Source organism: Eumetopias jubatus, unplaced genomic scaffold (assembly GCF_037043125.1).
Source record: "Eumetopias jubatus isolate StellerSeaLion01/CBP00866 unplaced genomic scaffold, mEumJub1_p1.0 scaffold_1, whole genome shotgun sequence".
NCBI lineage: Eukaryota > Metazoa > Chordata > Mammalia > Carnivora > Otariidae > Eumetopias > Eumetopias jubatus.
Genome location: NW_028274807.1, coordinates 14,061,829 through 14,080,735, shown reverse-complemented (window position 1 = coordinate 14,080,735; position 18,907 = coordinate 14,061,829).

The window sequence follows — 18,907 nt, the reverse complement described above, 5'->3', positions numbered from 1 at the left end:
GAAGTTAAGTTCCAGGTTACTCACACATCTCTGCTATACACAGTGCTAAAAATAAAGTTAACTGCCACTCACAGAGCAACTCACAAATCAGTGATCCATGTGACCAGGAAACTCCCATCCACAGTCCAGGAAACGATGCAAAAAGTGGACTGGGGTCTCTCAGCCCACCTTCACCTTGTAAACTCCTCGCCTGCCATCAAGACCCTTCTCACATGTCACCTCCTCCAGGAAGTCTTCCTTCATTCTGTAAGGAAGTTTGGCTATACTGTCCTCTGTTATCCCACAGAACCTTATTGCCATCCCTACACCAGCACTTGGTCCACAGTGGGGAAATCTTTCCATCCACGTATCCGTGCCTGGTGTGTCTAGCTCTGTAGCGGCCACACAACAGTCACTTGATAAACAAATGACCCTTGTCCCCTGTGATAAATTCATTCAAACATAGAAACTTCAGGGGCACCTGGGTGGCTCACTCGGTTAATAATCTGACTCTTGATTTCGGCTCAGGTCATGATCTCAGGGTCATGGGATTGAGTCCCGCATCAGGCTCCACGCTCAGCAAGGAGTCTGCTAGAGATTCTGTCCCTCTGCCTCTGCTCCTGCCCCCACTCACGTGCTCTCTCTCTCTAAAATAAATAAATCTTCAAAAAAATAAAATAAACATAGAAACTTCATCACTGCAGCTAACATTAAAATATTTACATTTTTCTCATCTCAAAAGTAACCTGTCTTCATTAAAAATCTGGAAAATACATCAAACTATAGGGAAAACAGTCTTCTACTATTGAAACTGGAAGCCTTCCAAGTCTATTTTTGGTATAAATATAGCCAAGTTAAGATCATATTATATACATTATTAACACATCCAAAAATGTCTCCATGTCATTAAAAAATTACTTAAATTATGTTACATGGATATTCTATCATTTACTTAACTATTTTGAGATAGAGAAACTAAAGGGACTTCATTTTATTCTATTCTATTTCATTTTTTATTTTCTTTTTTTTTTTGAAGGAACTCCATTTTAGAAAGACTCCATTTCTGCTATTCTCTGCTAGGCCCCATCTACTCATGTTCTATATTTCACCTTGCATCTGAGTCAACCAAAGAGGCTATGTCCCCACTCGAAGGAGAAGGCAAGAAAGTTAATCATTCTCTGAGCCTCATCAGAGGCCCCCATACACCTAATAACACATAAGAAGAACCAGGTCCAGAACATGTTGGGACATTAGCTTCAAACAAATCTTGGTTGCCACCGATGTCAGTACCCATTACCTTTGATAATTCATGGAATAACACCTGACACTCACCTTTGATCACACCCTCCCCTGGATGCCTGAAGGAACACGTACTCCGGACCCCTTTCCCAATAAACCCCTACCCCCAAGCGATGGGGAGATTCTCTCTCCTTTCCCGAGTCTCCCCAGACACTATGTCTGCCACACTCCATCACTTACACTTTTCAATAAACTCTGCCCTCACCTCCTCCTGGCTTGCATTTGATTTCTATCCTACATGAATGCAAGGACCCTCTTGACTGGTCCTGAGGGATCCCCTCTGGGTCCTCAGATCCAGCCTGCCTATCTCATTTTCTTCATGTTTGGACAGTTAGATGACTTCTAATAGCGTGGAATGGGCATTGTATGGATAGATCTTTGCCCAAATCTCAGATTGCTTTATTAATAAAAGATCTACCATTTGGAAGTGAAGACACAGGAGCTGATGAATGAGCAGCTACCCTCATCATCTAGTTCTTACAAACCCCCCCAAGCACCAGACAACAAAAAGACCCAAGAGGTGACCATGTCACCAAGCCAGACATACACACTGCGATCCTCTCTGTGAGCTGACATGCTCTGCTGTTTCTCAAACAGGGCACTGGGGAGAGTTCTGTGCAGACCTACCTTAAGCTAACATGTTAAGGCGTAAACTCTTTTTCTCCTTTTCTTCCAGATATCTCTCTTCCATGTCCTCCTCCTTACTCCCTACTAATTGTTCAGAAGCCCTCCAAAGGTCAAATCAGTGTTTCAGAACTTTGGCACCATTGGCTGGACAGAGCTGGATAATTCCTTGTCATGGGGAATGGAGCGGGGATTCAGTGCATGGCAGGATATTTGGCAGCATCCCGGGCCCCCACCCAGTAGGCACCAGTAGCAAGCTGTGACACCCCCAAGCTGTGACAACCAAACTAATTCCAGACCTTGCCAAATGTCTCCCAGAGGGCAACTTCAACTCCAGTTGAGAACCACTGATTAAATTAACCATTTAGTTATTTGATAATAAAGGCAGGGTATGGGCCAACCAGGAGTGAGAATTTGGTCTCAACTACTTTGCTGACTATGACTGAGTGATAATGTTCACCTGATGGTATGGCCAGGGGAAAGGGCTACAGTTGGTTGCTGATGTCTGCCATGGGTTGGGAATGGGTATTTGCCCCCTCCATTCATTTGCCAAAAACTGCTGGACAGGAGGTGCCGATTGGCACAATGTTTACAACCTGCCTGAGAAGAGATCCAGTGCCATTCGCCCCTGACTCCATGAGAAAAATAACAAAAAACCTGAAACGCATTCTATTCTTTAAAATGCATTTCACTGGGGCACCTGGGTGGCTCAGTTGTTAAGCGTCTGCCTTCGGCTCAGGTCATAATCCAGGGTCCTGGGATCAAGCCCCACATCAGGCTCCCTGCTCGGCAGGAAGCCTGCTTCTCCCTCTCCCACTCCCCCTGCTTGTGTTCCTGCTCTCACTGTGTGTCTCTCTCTGTCAAATAAAGAAATAAAATCTTTTAAAAATAAAATAAAATAAAATGCATTTCACTGCTAACATCCTATGAAATGATCCTGAAAAGAAACATAATTGACTAGTCATTAATTATAAGCCTCCTATACTATTTGAGCAAGCTGGGTGTTATCAAAGGCTGGTAAGAAATAGAGCTGACTCGGGGCGCCTGGGTGGCTCAGTCGGTTAAGCGGCTGCCTTCGGCTCAGGTCATGATCCCAGGGTCCTGGGATCGAGCCCCATGTCCAGCTCCCTGCTCAGCGGAGAGCCTGCTTCTCCCTCTGCCTGCCGCTCTGTCTACTTGTGCTCTCCCTCTATCTCTCTGTCAAATAAATAAATAAAATCTTTAAAAAAAAAAAAAGAAATAGAGCTGACTCTACCCACACAGCCTCAAAGAGCTGGCAGTACTGAATGCTAACCCCAAAACCATAATTTTCACGAAAGGAAATGGAACCACTTTTGTCTGCACCGTGTAATCTATGTGCGAAGAAAGAGAAAGAGAAGGCTCGCTCCAAAAGCCACTGATTGTACAAGAATATAAGAGCTAATGCAGAACAAGTCGAACTGAGAAAGAAGAAAAGTATGGGTTGCTTCTACTTCTGATTGTGAGCGGTGTCTCAATTCTCCACAATGTAACCTTGCACAGTTAGTAACCTCCCTGGGCCTCAGCCTCCGTTTCCCTCAGCTGGTAGAACAGAGATAAAATCGCACTAACAACTTCTAGTGTTGCTAGGACGAGCAAATAATAACCAAGACTATAGAGATGCCTAGGTGGTTCAGTGGCTCAGTCAGTTAATCATCTGCCTTCGGCTCAGGTCATGATCCCTGGGTCCTGGGATGGAGCCCCACATCGGGCTCCCTGCTCAGAGGGGAACCTGCTTCTCCCTCTCCCTCTGCCTGCCGCTACCCCTTCTTGTGCTCGCTTGCTCTCGCTCTCTCTCTCTCTCTCTCTCTGACAAATAAATAAATAAATAAATAAAATCTTAAAAAGAAAATAACCAAGACTACAGGCAGTAAGTAGTCTATCAATGTTAGCTGTCGGATGCCAGTACTATATTCAATCTAGAAAGCATCCATTAGCCTGTGTCATATTTGCCAGTAGCTTAGCAACGGATGGTATTGAGAAATTAGAAACCCAAAAGAGTCGCATTCAGAGCCTCTATATTCACGATCTCGTTTCCCCTTATGATTGCAATTTGCCTAAACCAAAGCTCATGCAGATCCAAATTATTTCTTCTCACTCCACCAGCTTTCCTTGCTGGAGTTTAGGAAAACTACACACTGTCACTACACACTGTCCCTCCCCAGCCCCGTGTCTGCCCCGACCTGATTCCTGACACGAAAATAAAATAAACTCGGCCCATTTAAAAATCACAACACAAATGACCACATGAATAGCAGATCCTGTCAGAGTTTTCACGGTCCCAGATCAGTAATTCTAAGCAGAAGAGGTTAAGAAAATCCTTCTGTCTTCAATGGGTTTAAGAGAGACAAAGGAAAGACAGAAGCCATCCACTGTAGTTCGCTGCTAAGAGAAACAAGCATACTTCCTGTGCTCCCCATTCTGGCCCCCGGGACCCCATTATGTAAGGAAGAACCGGAAGGTAACATCCTAGTATGTTCCCGAAGCAGAGGAGTGTCAACCAGACGATTATGGGCCATGGGGAAGAAGAGATGATAACCCTGACCAATTAACCAGCTGGTCAGAACAGGTCAACACATTTTTCCAAACTTAGAATATGGGCAGAAAAATCAACTGGGATTTCGTTTGCTAACTTCTCCCTTCACTTTGGAAGGACTCACTTTTTTTCTGTGTGAATAATCCCAGCATGACAGGATCACAGAACCCTGGGTCTAGAAGATACCTGGCAATCATGATGTACGCCGTCTCTCAAGGTGTGGCCCAAGAATTACATGGACACTTATTGAAAATGAAGATGGATGGCCTGGTGTTCAACAAACGTATTCCCTCTTCCTCCGGCCTACATCTCTCAGCCTCCTTTAAAGAGAAATGTGACCATGTGACTTGATTCTAGCCAATGATATGTGAGTGGGAAAAATGTGCCCTCCCTCATACAAGCCTCTGTGCTCTTTCCCTTCCCACGATTTGACTCACAGGACTATGGCAACCAGGGAAGGCACGTGTTGGAGATGACAGAGCCATGGTATAAAAGGAGACTGGGTCTTAGAATCGCATTTGGGAGAGAATGTTATGTGGATAAGAAAAAAACTTTCGTTGGGTTAAGCCACTGTAATTTTGGATTTTCTTTCAGAAAGTTAGCCTTCCCTAGCTCATCATGCATAGATAGGGTCCTGTCTGGAACCTATCAAGTAAGAATCCAGAGGCTGTTAAAGAACAAATTATTCTGACAGCTGTTGAAATGGTAAGGAAGACCGTATTTAAGGTTATCAATAGGAGTAGACTCTTAACTCTAGGGAACAAACTGAGGGTTGCTGAAGGGGAGGTGGGTGGGTGAGGGGGTGGCATAACCGGGCGATGGGCATCAAGGAGGGCACTTGACAAAATGAACACTGGGTGTTATAGGCAACTGATGGATCACTAAACCATACCCCTGAAATTAAAAATACACTACATATTAACTAACTTGAATATAAATAAAATCTAAAATAGCGGGGGGGGGGAAGTACCATTAGGAGTATTGCAATAAGGGAGAGGGGTCAAACTCCAATAACAACAAGGACAAGTGAGGATTTATAGCAAAGGATCAGGGTGAGAGGGTCGGTGGATAGAAAAATCAGTACAAGGAGACACATCAAGGGGGATTCCGGCTAAACTGGCTTAACGGGATTCTTGTTAAAGGCAGGCCCAGGATTAAAAGGTGGGGGATGAGGAATCTGATCAGATATCAAGGCTGGGGATAACTTAGCAGGATTCTTTGCAAAGACGGGGCTGCAGGACTAGGGGCCAAGGTCGAGGCCTTAGTCAAACAGAGAGCCCACTTAAAGAAAGCCGATAACAGTTTGGTCCAGAGGAGAGACTTTGTCAAGGCAGGGCCCTGGAATCCTGCATGTTAACAACCTCCTTGAGATGTGGGAAGGAAAATCAGCTGAAGGGCTAGAAATACCCTACTCCAGCAGGACACACAAGCAGACACGGAGAGAGCCAGGCCTGGAAGTCTCCACTGATCCATCAGGTTCGATGCAGTGTTTCAGTGAACGAATATACGAAGTACCAAGTTCAGCTATGTCTCTCCACATGGATGTTACCCAGGATTGAGAGCAACTTCTACCTACCTTAGAGCAATTTAAGCAGAAAGCATCCCTACCTAAAAAGTGGAAATCCTGGACTCTTACCCTTCATGTCAGAGCTTTACCTCTGAAGAACAAAGGAAAGAGAGGTATGGGAAGGAACGGGTTACACAAGAGCCCAGTGCGGGGCATGGCCAGGCCTGTCAGATTCCCCAACTGCCTGTAGTCATTGGGAGTAATTAGACCCTCCAGTAATGGGCAAGGAATATGAACAGACATTTCAGGGCCAGCTCCCCAGACGTTATAAAACAATGGCAAGTGGGGGGAGGCAACCTTTTCTCACAAGACACTCACCTTAGAGAGCCACATGCCCCCACAGTCCAAACACTTCAGAACTGGGCTCAGAGTCTATTGACCACTCTGCTATATATATATATCTCCTCACCGGGTTACTGCTCTGCCCTTTGAAAAAGGGGTTGATTTCTTTGAAATTGGCTTTTCACAAATTATCATGCAGAGTTAAGCATTACTATTCCTTCGATGCCCTCTACTGCTTCCAATCTCTTCCCCTGCCTTGCCAATTAGCCCGTTGAAGACCTAGTTGACCAGCAAGCCCTGCTTGACAGGTTTATTTATTTATTTTTAAAGTATGTATGTGTATATATATTTTTTTTAAGATTTTATTTATTTATTTGACAGAGAGAGAGACAGAGCACAAGCACAGGGAGCAACAGAGGGAAAGGAGAAGCAGACTCCCCACTGAGCAAGGAGCCCAGTGTGGGGTTCAATCCCAGGACCCTGAGATCACGACCTGAGCCAAATGCAGACGCTTAACCAACTGAGCCACCCTGGGTGACCCGCTTGACCAGTTTAAATACCCTCTTGTAAGAATTTCACCTGACCCACCACCACTGGAATAAAATCCCCAGACCTGAGACTCTTGGGGCCCAAGTTGTGACTCTCTTTCAGCTCTCAATGTATAATTTCTGATATTGGGACAAAAAAAAAAAAAATCCTATCGCATAGCCATCGTTTCTCCATCAAGCCCTGAATGATTACGGTTTTCTAAGTTTTCATTTACCAGTAGATTAACAGTATTCCTACCCCTCTTACAAATCCCTAAAAAACTAGGATTTGGAATTCACTGAAGGCCACATGAATCTGACCCATTATGTAATATAAAACATCAGACAGGGCTGGCTCCCATGCAAGTCATTTGCAACACATTTCAAGACACCTGACCTCATGCAGTGCTACCTCCCAAAAAGCCAAAGAGAAACGACAGTCTGAAAGCCGTTCATCCCTGGACCCTCCTCGGTCTCAAATTAAAATAGCCGGGAGGATAGAAACTGATGAGATTTCATTAAGTGAAAAAATTCAGGAAAATCAATCCTAACCCCTTTAGCTCCCAGCAACAGGACCTGTGTTGATGCGGACGTGTTAAAGACACGGCAGCAGAAATCACAACAGTGGTTGTCAAACGATTTTAATACAGTCTCCTAAGCGGAGGCACTACAATTAAGAACTTGCGTTGGCTCTTCTTGCTGTGCGAAAGCATGGAGCTGACAGCTACACCCACACAGGAAAACAGCAACTGAGAAATACAGCTTCCTGATTTAAAAGTAATAGATCCACAAAGGCAGGCTTCTACTCAATTCCCGACTGCATTAAATTCCAAAGGAGGAGTAAAATGTATCTACAATGCCACAGTGGTTTTAAAGCATAGGGGGTCACACGACGAATGAATTTCATGCTCATGCTCTGGGAATTTACAAGGAAAAAATTCGGGAGAGATGACTAATTGCTACAATATTAATTGCATATTTACATTCCCACAAGCGCCGAGGCGAAACTTGTCAGCTTGAGGAAAATGAGACTGGACCGTTTTTCAGAACCTCAGATAAATAATGATCCAATATCCGAATTAACTGGTGTCTACCATTAAATATTTAACAATAAAAAAATATATGTCAGCAACCCTTTCTAAGAATAAGAGAATACTTATTCAACTACTGCTTTTGCTATAGACAATTTTATGATCAGTAACAACTAGGTAACATTTCTGTGGGAAATATCACCTAGCATATGGAATGCATCAAATGTCACAGGCTAATTTGAGAAACAGTCTATGGTGATGAGTGGATCCTGACTTTGAGCAAACCACTTACACTCCAGGGCCTCAGTTTCTTAATCTGTAAAATAAAGAATCTAAATTCATTTGATCACTATGCTCCTGTTGGCTTTAACATTCTGTAATGCCACGACAAGCCTTACTGTGGTGAGTACAAGTGTGTTCTAGAGTGTTCTTTTACCACAGCTCTATTATATTACATTTTGATTTTGCTGAAAGAGGGGCAATACTTGCTCCAGAAGACTCTTCATGGCAGGTGCAAATTTTGTGGAAAATGGTCTAGTAAATCAAGGAAATGTTCAGCTTCCCCTTGCCTTTCTGGATATTGTCTACAACTCCAATTAATGGAGACTCAGGCCTGTAGCAGCTACACAGAATCCTGACTCTTGTCACACATGCTGCCCTCTCACTACCTCCTTGGCAGAGATTTTAAACACTCAAACTCCTGGCAATACCCAAAAGTATGTTCTCTTCCTAAGAGACCTACAATATCCCAAATCCTTATAAAAAAAATCCAAGAGTTGACACCACTACCCATTACTTCCTGAGTTGGCATATATCCATTGAATTTATCAATTGGCCCTACCCGACCGGGGAAACAAAGGCAGCCAGGGGGAGGAGGGCAACAAAGGAGAGACTGGAGGTTTGCTGGTTGCATTTTTGGTCTGAGGTTTGGGGAGGGTAGTTTCAGGAGGATTTTTTTGTTGCTATTTTTTTTTTAAACGAACTCTGCACAATTTCTGCAGCTAAAGATTATAAGCAACCTCTTGCAGATATCTGTCGAGGACTGGGATGTAAGTTCTGGCTATCCCATGCATCAGGACCCAGACGCCCACTCCAGGGGCAGAGGCGACACGCACCAAGCCATCTGTCCCCTGGCCCGGAGCTCACTGGGCCAGCAGTGGAGGCTTGCACACGGGCTTTCATGGCAGGACCTCCACACAACATGACCAAGTGCAAGATGATGGGTCCTACTAGGTGAAGCCCACGGAGCACCGAGGTATGAATGAGAAAAATGCGGAGAAGAAACATGGAGCATCCCCAACATACCAGTGGAGATATTCATTCACCACAGTCAGGACGTGGGACAACGAAGGCCTCCCGCGCCAGTGATGGGCCTCACCGAAGCATCTGGCCCACTTTCAGCCAGCCCACCAAAGCCCCTTCGATCCAGAATGTTATAGATGTGCTGCATATCTTTGATGAAAAATGCTAAAAACAGAAAAGTTGCAAGGCTTGCAGTCAAATTAAAGCAAAACAATAGAGTTCAAAAGGAAATATGTTACTCATTGTAAAAGCTGGTGCTTGAGGGGCGCCCTGGGTAGTAGTCGTTAAGCATCTGCCTTTGGCTCAGGTCATGATCCCAGAGTCCTGGGATCGAGCCCCGCATCGGGCTCCCTGCTCCGGGAAGCCTGCTTCTCCCTCTCCCACTCCCCCTGCTTGTGTTCCCTCTCTCGCTGTGTCTCGCTCTGTCAAATAAAGAAATAAAATCTTCAATAAACTAAAAAAAAAAAAAAAAAAAAGCTGGTGCTGGAAGAAAAGCAGATTGAATCAGAAGAAAATAGGATGGCCAAAGTTATTCTTGGGAAATTCTAGAGTGGGCCTGAGACCTGTGGCCTGATTTATTATTAAGAATTTCAGGTGAAGGGGCACCTGGGTGGCTCAGTCTGTTAAGCATCTACCTTCGGCTCAGGTCATGATCCCTGGGTCCTGGGATCGAGCCCCACGTCTGGCTCCCTGCTCAGCAGGGAGCCTACTTCTCCCTCTCCTCCCTGCTTGTTCTCTCTGTCACCATCTCTGTCTGTCTCTCTCGCAAATAGATATATTTTTTTAAAAACCTAAAAAACAAAAAAAAAGAATTTCAGGTGAAGATAATGATATCAGTACTACCCTGAACCTTCATAAGCCACAATAATTAGGGACATTGTGGATCCTAAGTAGGACAATAAGAAAGAAAAGCAAGCAGGAGGGGAAAAGAGAAGAGAAAATGATTGGTAAAGAGCAGAGAAGATGGAGTGAACAGAGAAAGAGGGAAGAAATGTTCCTAAAGTCACTGAAAAGGAACTGGACAAGGAGGAAGAATGTGAGGATGAGCTGTGTTAAAAACTGAGCTGTGGGGTCAGAGATAAAGGAGGGGCAACAGAAGTGGACAATGCAAGTAAAGAGACTGTGGCTCAGATGCTTCCCTGTAGAACCCGTGGGAAAAGCAGTCAGATGACTGTTGACCTGAGAAATGAGGAGATGGGCAGTGATCCAGCATGAGCACTGTATTAGTCAGCGTTCTCCGGAGATACAGAAAAAATAGCTTTTTAATTTTTAGAAATAAAAAAAATTGCGTGTAGATATATAGATATATACACATATATCTAGATACAGAGACACAGAGAGACTTATTAAGGAATTGGTTCACACAGTTATGAAAGCTGATAAAGCCAAGATCCACCATTGGCAAGCTAAAGACCCAAGAGAGCTGAGGGTATAGTTCCAGTCAAGGCCAAAGGCAGGAAAAAGACTGAAGTCGCACTTTGAAGGTAGTCAGACACAGTTGGAATTCCCCCTAATTTGGGAGAGGGTCCGTTTTTTTGTTCTATTCAGGTCTTTAACTGATTGGACAAGGCCCACCCATATTAGGTAGGCAATCTGTTTTACTCTGTCCCTCAATTCATAAACATCCTCAGAGGGGTGCCTGGGTGACTCAGACTGGTTAAGCATTCGACTCTTGGTTTCGGCTCAAGTCGTGACCTCGGGCTCTATGCTCAGTGCAGAGTCTACTTAAAAGAGTCTCTCTCCTTTTCCCCTCTGCTCCACACCCCATTCTCTCTCTCTCGCTCAAATAAATAAATCCTTAAGAAAAAAAAAATAAGTCCTCAGAGAAACACTCAGAAAAGTATTTGGATCAAATATCTGGGCACCAGGTGGCCCAGGCAAATGGATACATAAAATTGACCATCACAACACTGAAAGTATAACAGGCCCCAATATAAACACATGAGAAACACTGGTCACTACGAAAACATATATCCTGGTCAAGGTTAGAGGCTAGCGTCTAAGTTAGAAGCACGGCGTAGAGAAGCCCAAGGACAGAGGCCAACTATGGCGGTGTTTGGCAAACCTTCACGCCCAAGGCCAGCTCCGTGGGGGTACCACTTCCACATCACTCAGGACTCCACATTCAGAACTCTGGCAGCTCTCAGAAGGCACAGAAAACTAAGACAAGACAGGCTGGAAAATCCCTAAATTCTGGACATGAGTTTCTGGGGTCAGAGAGTCCAACTCTACCCAGTTGAGTCCCCCGGCCTCCACTCCTAAAGATCCCTATGACCAAGGTACTTGACCACTCCCTGCCTCGGTTTCCCCATTTGCAACAGCAAATGTGCTGATCGCATCTACCTCCGTGGATTGTTCTGGAGAGCAAATGAAGCAATGGATGGTCAGGATTTAATCCAACACCAGACACATAGTAGATGCTCCAAAAAAATAAATAAGTAGCTGCTATTTTGTTTTTCATTAACCACTAGGCTCCTCCACAAAGTTTCCACCCAGAAAAATACCAGTTGCTTCCACAGAGAAAACTGCCTGGCAGTGTCACAACTCCCTTTTCTGTCTTGGCATCAGGACAACATACGGACTCAAGCCTACATAAAGTACCAGGAGGGCTCCCTACAGATGGACCAAGAGCGAGCAGAAAGTACTCACACATGGGCGTAACTGGGATGAGGCAGAAACACCAATGTCCGGCAGGCTAGAAAGAAGGCAGGTGCCTGTGGTCTTGGTCGGGGGGGAGGTCTTCCTTGGGGCAACCTGTCCGGTAGCGGGCAGAAAGCGCTCACCCGCCGGCCTCGCCTCTCCCCTCAGAGCAGAATCTCAGGGATGTCGGGAGGAGATGCTCGTGAAGGCTGCAGCTGAGCCCGGCAGAGTATCACTGTCCTTCTCCCCACGGGCTGTCGGGACCCAGAGGCAGGACTCAGTTCCCTCCCCTAACCCAGACAACTCCATAGCCTCCCGAAAGAACTGGAATCCCCCCAATGATCTCCTTTTAAAGGGGTCCCTCCCAACATCGCTGTCATCCTCAAGAGGGCCTCTCTTCTACTCCAGAGAAGCAAGTCTAAGACACTTCTCCAGCAAGGTTCCCTGATGTTCTGCAGGAAGCAGGTCCCGTGTAACCACACAGCTCTCCTTCCCGTCCTGCCGTTAGGAAGTGCAGCTCTTTTTCAGGGGTGCCCTGCTTCCCACCCAGATCTAAGTGCCTTCAAGGCAGAATGTGTACTTTCTCTCTGCCTCTTGCTTCCCAGGCCTTCGCCAAGTGCAGAGCACCCAGCAGGCATCCCAAAGAGCAGCACTGACCCACAGAGGGGGCCCCGGGAACACGGAGGCCTCTCCCTCTTCGAGAGGCCATGGAAACAGTCCTTGGGGGCTTCAGACCTCATCAGAGAGCTCTTCATCAATCCAGAAGTCAATGAAGCTAAGAGGCTAAACTGAGAACTTGTGAGGAGAAGCGTGCATAAAAGATGGATAAGGCTGAGGCCCCGCAGGCTAGCACAGACCTCATCATCTGCATGATACCGCGCGGTGATTTGTAGTTAGAGGTGAGCACAAATCAGGCCTCGAGCGGCAGGCATGGCCAGTCAAGTGGGCCACAGGCCTTCTGCCACCGGCCATCAGTCATGCCTGCCTCTGTCTGGGACGCCCGGCCACAGACATGGCCAGCCTGAAGGGACGGGGGTGCAAGGCGACTCGGATTGCCAAAGAGCAGGCTGGCTTTCGTAAATCATATTCTTCTCATGAATTTTTTAATTCAAATAATTCACCCAACATTACTTTAATAAAAAAAAAAAAATAGTACCGTGTATAAGGAAGTTAGCCAAGTCTATACACGGTTGAATAATCCAATTCAAGTGACCTTGATGATTTCAACATGGGGGGCGGTGGGGAGTTGGTGAAAAGCACCAGGTGTAAGTGGAGTTCAGAGAAAAGAATGATCAAGGAGGCTTGGGAGGGGCGGGGGGGGGTGGCTTCTGAGGATTAACCTGAGGGGGCTGCCTGAGGACTCTTCTGGAGGGACAGACAAGCTCCGAACTATCTGGGCAGAAATGTGGGAATGAGGCAACTTGCTGGTTGGGAAAAGGTTGGACAATCTGGCTAACACCAGACTCTAGAGAAGCTCGACACGCGTGTGTGTGTGTGTGTGACAGAGACAGAGACAGAGAAACAGAGAGAGAGAGAGACAGAGACAGAGAGACAGAGGGATACAAAAGTCAGGGTTTAGGAAGACAGATTTCAAAGGGCATTTCAAGGAAAATTTAAGGACTCAGTAAGTGAACAGATAATAAAATGACAAAAACATGTCAACATGAACACTCACGATACAAATCTGGTGGCTGGAAGACTAGTGGTTATGCTAATAGATACCTGGGAGTTGGAAGAGGAGAAATGGTGAGTCTGGTTCCAAGCTGAAGTTTCCAGATCAGTGAGCTGCTCTATGGAGGGCACATCCTCACGGGACCCCTGGTGACCCTCGTTCTTGTACAACCCCCCGCCTCAACTGTGGGCAGGGCCTGTGAGTTGAATTTAACCATGGAATACAGCAAAGGTGATGGGACGTCATCCCCTGATTACCTCTCATTATAGAAGATTCTGTCTTAGCAGACAGGGCCTTAAAAAGCAAAGTGACAGGCTGTGAACGGCCTTTAGAGGGGGCCACGTGGCAGGAAGTGAGGATGACTGCTAGGAGGTGAGGGTGGCCTCCAGCGAAGAGCCAGTAAGAAGAATCCAGGGCCTTCGGTCCCACCACCACAAGGAAATGAATTCTGCCCACAATGTGAATGAGCTTGGAGGCCGTTTCTTCCCCGGGCCAGCCTCCAGATGAGAATGCGGCTGGCCAACACCTTGACTATGGCCTTAAGACCCTCTACACTGTGCCCAGACTCCTGACTCACGGAATGGTGAGATCGTAAGTGTGTGCTGTTTTAAGACCCTAAGTCTGTGGTTACTTGTTACACATCTCTCAGAAACTGGAGTAAGTAGACTAAAGTTCAGGACAGAGGTCAGGTATGGACCTGCATCCATAACACAGTAGGCGAGAGACCATGTGCTGGAAGCAAATGCCTGGGATTGAGCCCCAACATTTCCTAGCTGGGGGGCTGTGGGCAAGTTGTATTCTCTCTGTACCTCAATTTCTCCATTCATAAAATAGGAAAAATAATGGTACCCATTGCCAAGGTTGCTACTGATGATTACCTTATCAAGTAACTTCTTAGTGCTTAGAACAATACCTGCTCCAGAGTAAGCACTGTTGGGGGAGAGGGGCTGGCTTAGGTCCTCAAAGGCAGAATGTGCTGGGGCGCCTGGGTTAGCTCCGTGGGTTAAGCGTCTAACTTTGGCTCAGGTCATGATCTTGGGGTCCTGAGATCAAGCCCTGAGTCAGGCTCCAAGTTCGGCAGGGAGTCTGCTTCTCCCTCTCCCTCTGACCCTCCCCCTGCTCACGCTGTCTCTCGCTCAAATGAATAAATAAAACTTAAAAAAAAAAAGGGGCAGAATGTGCTAAGAAAGGCGAAGCAAAAGACAAAGCCATGAGCAAGGGAGGAACAAAGATGGGCCAAAGGCAAAGTTAAGAGTCAGAAAGAACGTGGCCAAGAGGGTAAACACAGTCACAATCCAAAGCCTCACTCATCGAGTCAGGAGAGAGTGTCGGTAGAAGGAGATCAAGAAGTATCAGGGAAAGGAGCAGCCATAGAATGAAGGAATTTCCACGGGTTAAAACAGAAATAGTCCAGGGCACCGGGGTAGCATAGTCGGTTGAGTATCCAACTCTCGATTTCGGCTCAGGTCATGATCTCAGGGTCGTGGGATCAAACCCCACGTCAGGCTCCACACTCAGCGTGGGGTCTGCTGGAGATTCTTTCCCTCTGCCCCTCCCCCCACTCGCGCATACACTCTCTCTAATAAATAAATAAAATCTTAAAAAAACAAAAACAAAAACAGAAATAGCCCAAAAGGGTGGGAGTGGGTGGGATTAACTGTCCTCCAAGACTGAATGGCCTGGCCCACCTTACCTGGCCTCACTCAAACACACTGGGGCGCTCCCCCTCACAGCCTCCTCACCGGCTCTTACCATCTACTCCCAGAATGCCCTTCCTTGATACCCACACTTCCGCCTGGTGTTTGCCCAGAAGCCCCTTCTCATCAGGGCGGTCCTGACCAACATATGCTATACGTTCATCTACACCATCTAGCCCTCCTACTGCCACTCGACAAGATTTAGCAGTTGTAATATCTACTGTTTTTCTGTCTCCCCTGCTAGGATGCAAGCTTCACAAAGACAGATTTCTGACTATATTTTCTGCTGATAAATTCCAAGGGTTTAGAATGGGGCATAGCTCACAAAAGGGCCTCAGAGACATGACAAGGAAAAGCAACATATAATTCGGAACTAGATCCTTTGGCTTATAAAAGGACATTACGAGAGCAGGCGCAACCTGCCTGGGGTCTGAGGATTCAGAGGTAGTCACGCGTCAGTGTTGATTTCCTGATGTCATCGTGGTTGTAGGAAAGATGACTAAGAATTCCAGGACGGCAGAGCATCGTCAGTAACGTACTCTCAAGAGGCTGGGAGGGGTGGTGGCGGTGGGCAGAGGAAAAAGCTCTCTTGGACTACACTCCCAACTTTCTGTGACTGCTTCAATTTTTTTTTTAGCATTGTTAAAAATAAAAAATTTAAAAAAGAAAAACCTTGTCTTGAAAGTAATAACGAAAAAAAAACCTAAAAAGATACTCATCGCTTTATTATAAACGGTTATTTCTGGAAAGGGCAACGAAACTGATGGGGAAACAAAGGAGAGGAACTTTCATTTTTACTCTGGGTGGTTTTTATAAAAAACAGGTATTCTTTACATAATCAGATATTGAGGGGGGAGTTGGTCCACAGAAATGACACGTACCCTGGACCCTAGTCCTCAATGAAAACCCCGGACCCCAAGCAAAGACGACACTCGCTCTCCTCTCCTTTCTTAGTCTTCCAGACGCTCTGTGTCTGCTCTGAGTCTTGCGTAAACTCTGTTCTCACCTCCCCTCAGCTCCCATTTGATTTCTATCCTGTGTAAAGCCAAGGACCCTCCTCGCTGGGCACTGTGGGACCCCCTCTGGGTCCTCGGACCCGGCCAGCCTGCGTCACCACCACCCCCCAGGGCCACTGCAGGCACAGCCAGGGCGAGACTTGGTGACGAGTGCTGTGGAGGCAGCCTCCCTGCCCACCTGGTGAGGACAAGCCTCCTCCAGCTCCTGTACCCTGGAGCTCGAGATAAAGGGACTTTACCAGTGAAACTGGCAGCATCTGCTGGCTTGGGAGATTCTCTTGGAGATAAGATGACAAAATTGACAAATGTCTCTTACTGTATTTACATTTTTTTGACTGTAAAGAACTTTGCAATTTACTGAAGTTGCTCAGCTTCCAATTTTTAAAAAAATGTTTACTATGGTCATTTTTAAGGTGGTTACATACTCCCCATGGACCCATAACCCAACTTCAACTATTCAATCCTGTTTCACTATAACCCTCCCATACTGGATTCTTTATGTTGGGGAAAATCTCAAACATCAAATTATGCCATCCATAAGTACTTAATATACTGCTAAAAGAGGACCTTTTCCTTAAACATCAACATAACACTTTTTATACCAAAAATTCCTCTCTGGTATGAATTATCCATTTAGTTTCTAAATGTCTGTGATGTTTTCTCTTTCTCTCTCTCTCTCTCTCTCTCTCTCTCACATACACACACACACACACACACACACACACACACACACACACACAGAGTGGGTCTGTTCAAATCAAAATCTAAACAGGATCCACACACTGCATTCAGCTGACTCTTGGGTTCCTTTATTCAGGACTTCCTCCTTCTTCCTCTTTTTCTTTCCTCTGCATTTCAGTGTCCCCTGTAGAGTTAAATGTCTCTGCCATGGAAGGTACTCCTCTGTCCCTCCCCTTCTCTGACTCCCCTAACCTCCTCCCTGATCATCTTTTTAAAAACTATTTTGTCAGTAAATCCCGGACATGCCTAGGACAGTGGTACTTGATGCTCAGGCTCCAGCAAGGATCCCGAGGAGGAAGAGGTAAGACCCCCATGCCCCCGCCCCCAGGAGCTCTGCTAATCACACCATCAACTGACATAGAAAGAAAAGTGCATGGAAATTCCCCAGAAACACCCATAAGGGCATCGCTCTGCAATTAGCCATGACTTGGGTGAAATCACTGTCCTTCTTGGGCCTTACTTCCCTCATCTTTAAACTTTGAAGATGAGGGGCGCCAGGGTGGCCCCGTCGGTTGAGCATGTGACTCTTGGTTTTGGCTCAGGTCATGATCTTGGGGCCCTGGGATCAAGCCCTGCATCGGGCTCTGTGCTCAGCGAGGAGTCCGCTAGAGATTATCTCTGTCTCCCTCTCCCTCTGCTCCTCCCAGAGGAGGAGGACAGTGACATTAACTGGGCATTTAGTGCCCAAAGATCCTTCAAAAGTCCTTCCAGCCAAGTCTGTGATTTTAAGTATCAAACTCACACAATGCGTCAGCAAAGAACACTCCCCCGCCTTTGTTGGGGGGATGGGGAGAGATTCCATAAATGGGACAATAACAACAAAGAAACTAAGATCACAGATGCGGGTTATAAACAAAACTTCAGTCATCAACATAATCTCAGTTTGAAGAGCATGTTACTGTTTCCAATCTGAGCCACACTAACGGATATACGATAAAGGATGGTACAAAAGATTAATGGTAGAATCTTGGGTATGTGGGTGTTTCTAGACCAGTGGTTCCTAATGGGGGAGATTTTTACTCCCCTTTCCCCAGGGATATTTGGCGACATCTGGCGACACTCTCGGTGTCACAGCTGGGGCAGTGTGCCCAGGAGGCTGCTATCTATCCCACAGGACACTGTGTACCACAAAGAAGCATCCAGCTCAAAGTGCCCAGGAGGCTGCTATCTATCCCACAGGACACTGTGTACCACAAAGAAGCATCCAGCTCAAAGTGCCAACAGCTCCGAGTTTGAGAAACCCCGAGGGAGAATCTTCTAGTTACCCAAGCGAAACTGTACCATGCCCGGGGTTTCAGGGGGAGGCTACTAAGTTCTAAAACCACAGGATACACACCCCGTGTTATAAGCTGCTACACTGCAGACCACTCCAATACATGAGGTTTGATCAAGAGACTGTCTTGGTTTGGTTTGGTTTGGTTATCAAGATAAATCAGAACACATATTTCTGAATCTGAACTCTTCCCTCAATGTAGTCATCTTGGGAAATTACTTGGAAGACATCACTCAACTGAAGGATTTACCGTGTGTAGTGGACTTATCTTGGAATGACAGCACCGGTGCCGTGGCAGCCTCATTGAGGCCATGAGTCACGAGTGGCCTTGGGACTCCGTGGCTCGAAAGGAAGTGACAGGCAATGAACAGGCCAGTGAGTAAGACAATTCCAGTGAGAATTCCAATGGCCCCCAGTACCATGATGAGACCAGAGCAGTGGGAGGGGCTTGGGGACATTGTGTGCTGAGGGGCGGCTACTTCATATTGGACACTCTGGGAGGCTTGTCTGGAGAGGGGACAAGAATGGAAGTAGAAATCAACTGAGGGGGGCCCCTGGGTGGCTCACTCAGTTGAACGTCTGCGTACAGCTCAGGTCATGATCCCAGGGTCCTGGGATGGAGTCCCATGTTGGGTTCCTTGCTCAGCGGGAAGCCTGCTTCTCCCTCTGCCTGCTGCCTGCTTGTGCGCTCTCTCCCACTCTC